The sequence below is a fragment of the Chaetura pelagica genome, unplaced genomic scaffold (genome assembly GCF_000747805.2).
Source record: "Chaetura pelagica isolate M959 unplaced genomic scaffold, ChaPel_1.0 scaffold505, whole genome shotgun sequence".
Classification (NCBI taxonomy): domain Eukaryota; kingdom Metazoa; phylum Chordata; class Aves; order Apodiformes; family Apodidae; genus Chaetura; species Chaetura pelagica.
The window spans coordinates 206,097-209,713 of record NW_009953211.1 but is presented as its reverse complement, the minus strand read 5'-3'; positions in this window follow the sequence as shown (position 1 = coordinate 209,713).

Genomic DNA, 3,617 nt, shown 5'->3' with positions numbered 1-3,617 from the left:
AGGGCTGCGTTAGCCCATGGCACGGCACGGCACGGCCCCCCCGGGTGCCAGGGCGAAGTGCCGGGCTGCCCCGGCGTGGCAGCCTGAGGGGGGCAACCTGCTGCTCTGCCCCAGCCGCGGGTGGCAGAGTCAGGTCTGCAACACTCCTGCCCTCTGAGAAAGCTCGAGCTCGGGCAGGCTTGGCTCTGCACGGTGGCAAAGCAGGGTGCCCACGTTCTCCAGGAGCTTAGAAGCTACCTGAGACCTTACAGACAGTGTGTAGGGTGTGGGAACGCTTCTCTGCTTTGTCCTTTTCAAGCAGGGAGCCACAGCAGGCAAGACTAAATTCACTTTGTTGTCCTGGACAGCCACCTTTCCGGCATAGCCAGAGCACGTAGCTGCACAAAGACAGAGCTGTTCCCAGGCCTCACACTCACCCACAGCCCTGTGCTGGGCCGCTGCCCGGTCAGTGTCCTCAGGGTGCAGGAGGCTGTACCAGGACTGACCGATCAGTTCCTCCCTGCGGTAGCCAAGGTGGTAGATGACACTGGGGATGCAAAGGGGGTGGGGACTGAGAGCTTTGCAGGGTCTGCACTGCATCAGCAAGGGGCAGCTGTGGCACGATGGAGGAGAGAGCAGGGCCACAGAAACGGGTTGCAAACCAGAGGGGAAAGAGGCTTGGGCAGTGCTTCAGAGAGTCTCACTGCTCAGGCAGTGTCCCACACAGGGGCTTGGCGAAGGGAAAGGATCTTTTCTGCCAGAGCTGTGCAGCTGGGGCTGCGAGGCAAGCAGGCACCCCTCACCTTTCCGTGACATCGGCAAATGTCATGTCTAGGATGTGCACGCTCTGGAAGAGGTCGTCTTGGAAACCAGCACTGCCATCAGCAGGGAACAGCGTGACTGGCGTGCAGAGGGCCAGGAAGGCTGCTGTGGAGGGGGTGGCTGGCCCCTGCAGGGCTGTGAAGTGCCCACGCACTGCCACAGCCCGGTTGCCCCCGTGCTGCAGCCGGAAAGCCTTGGATGTGCGCATCTCGCTGACAAACGTGACTTCTGTGGGGGAACAAACCAGCTGGAGCGGGTCAGGAGCTCCTTTGCTTCATTCCCTGCAGGGGTGGCTGGCCCTGGCTCTCTAACCGCAGCCACAAAGAGTCAGAGCAGGGTGGCAGCACCTCTGAGACTCCAGCCGAGGCCTTCCTTACCCCTGCTGGGATGCTCCTGGGCAAAGAGGAGCTTCTTGCGAACATCCTCCTGCGCTCCCTCAACTAGGATGTCAAAGACCGTGTCCCCCTGCGCAAGCAGCTCTACCTGATAAAGACAGGGTTGTCTTCATGGACTGTGCCTACCCTGGTGGGCCATGCATTGGCACTGTGAATGCCAGACCATGGTGCCACAGGCCAGCATCTGCTGGGAGAGCATGCTGTGCATACAAAAAAGGCACAATAAAGGCACCAGGACAGGTATGGGAAGAGTGACTGTAAAATGCCCAGTGGGCCCACCTTACCATGGAGAGGCCCAGGACCTGAGCCACATTCTCCGAGATATAGACCAGCTTGCCATTGGCCGAGAGCACAAGCAGAAACCCTGGCAGCAGGGAGAGCAGCTCCACACCGAGGACTGGTCCCACAGGAGGAACAGAGTCTGCTGGGTGAGCATGGAGTGAAGTGCTGTCTTGGGGCCGGAGCAGTGTCTCATGCAGAGCCAAGCCAGCACGGGGTACGGCAGCACCATGGGTACCTAGAGGGAAAAGCTGGGCTCCTCGCAGCCAGAGGCACACCAGGGCCATGGTGTGGAGGTAGGAGAGCCGCTCCTTCTCCGACGTGGAGATGGGCAGCAGAGAGCGCAGTGCCTGCAGCTCCACGTTGATCTGGTCCCGACGAGCCTTGGAGGCACTCTTGGTTGACCTGCAAAGCCAGCTGCTAGGGAGACCTGTCCAAGGGCTGGGAGAGGGACAGCATTCCCTGCCCACCCCTATGGGGGAATTGCAATTTCAGGGACGTGGAGTGGACATGCTTCCCTAGAGAGGCTTAGTGCCCGTGCCAGCTGCCTCTCTGAGGGCAAACCTCTAGTGGCTGTTTTGGTGCAGCAGGCATAGGTGCTCATGGCCACCCAGAGGGGAACACTGCTGGTGTGGCTGGTGACCCTCTTGCTGGGGGCGAAGTCAGACAATGAGTTGTGGTTTGGGGGGAGCATCAGTGACACAACCTCCCCACCAAACCCCACCAGAATGGAAACTCTTTAACCACCTGAAATCCCTCTGCCCCTCCAAGCTCCCACACCTCCTCCCCAGGCACCAGCTGGCAGCTTAACTCTTCCAAGCTAGTGCCACAGCCCCTTGCAAGGGCCATTAGCCACTAGGCAAGCTGTCCTGGGGCTCTCCCCAGCCAGGATGCCATCACAGCCCCATGGGTGGGGGGCAGAGGGGAGCTCACCTGAATGGCTTCAAGGTAGCGGGTGCCTGCTTGCCCCTCCTGGGCAGGTAGCTCATCTCTGCCTGCAGTGGCCTGTGGCAGTGGCTGCAGAAGATGGTCATGACGGCGGCGCTAGGATGCCTGAAGCTGACAGCAGCTCTCTGCTGCCTTTCCTGTCTCTGTCTGGCTGCCGTCTAAACCTGCTGACCCTGCTGCTCCCAGTCTCCTTTTGTACCCTGCCGGGGCACAGAGGCCAAGCCCCAGATGGAGAGAGTTACCTCTTGTGACGAAACTCCAAACAGCTTGGGGCTATTTTTAGAAGGCAGGCTGCTAAAAATAGCCCTTGCAGCTGGCTGCAATCTGAGAGGGGAAGCAATAAAAGGAAGCCAGGGTCTTTAAAACAAACCTGTCCTCTCAGGAGGGGGTGATGATGAAGGTAGCAGGGATCCCCCTGTGGGGCACACATCCGCCCAGCTCCTGGCCCACAGTTGTTGCCAGCCCAGCAGAAGGTCCATGAGGGACTAAAGGCCTGTGGCTGCTCTGCCTGTCTGGCAGCTGCTCTCCAGCATCACTGATGACTGGGCTGGTTGCTGGGAGAGGGAGCTGATATCCCAAGAAAATGCACATCCCTGAGTCTACAGGAGGGTCCTGGCAGAGGGGTGTCAGGGCCAGAGCACCCCTGAACCAGAAGGAACCCTTGAAGGGGAATGGGGTGTCTGTGACCCTCTCCCTGGTGAGCCTCTTCCTTTCTTCCCAGAGGAGCCTTCTCCCTACTAAAAGTTTGCTCTCCTCAAGGCAGCTGGCATGGGGCACTGACCCTTTCTAGGGATTGTTGTCTCCACTCAATGTTCCAAGGATTGCTATTCTCCCCAAAGAAGCCCCAGTAACAGCCATTCATAGTCAGAGCCAGCAGCATCTTAGGGAGCTCTGTGCTCAGCACCATGCTGTGCAGCACAGTGAGCCTGGGTGGCCTGTAGGTGTTTCCTGGTGTCTGGCATCCTAGCAGGAGAGTAAGCTTGGTGCTTCAGTGCTGGGGAAGGGGATGCCATGGCAAAAAACTCCACCAATTTGCAGCATGGCTTGAGAGTGAGCCTGTGGCTGCGGCAGCTGATTGAGCAGGGGAGCTGGAGTTGATGGACAATGCATGGGAGATGCCCATACAGTCCTCACAGGTAACCTGCAGGAGTCAGAAATCACAGGTGGGAGCCAAGGCTGCAGGTGCTTTCCCTA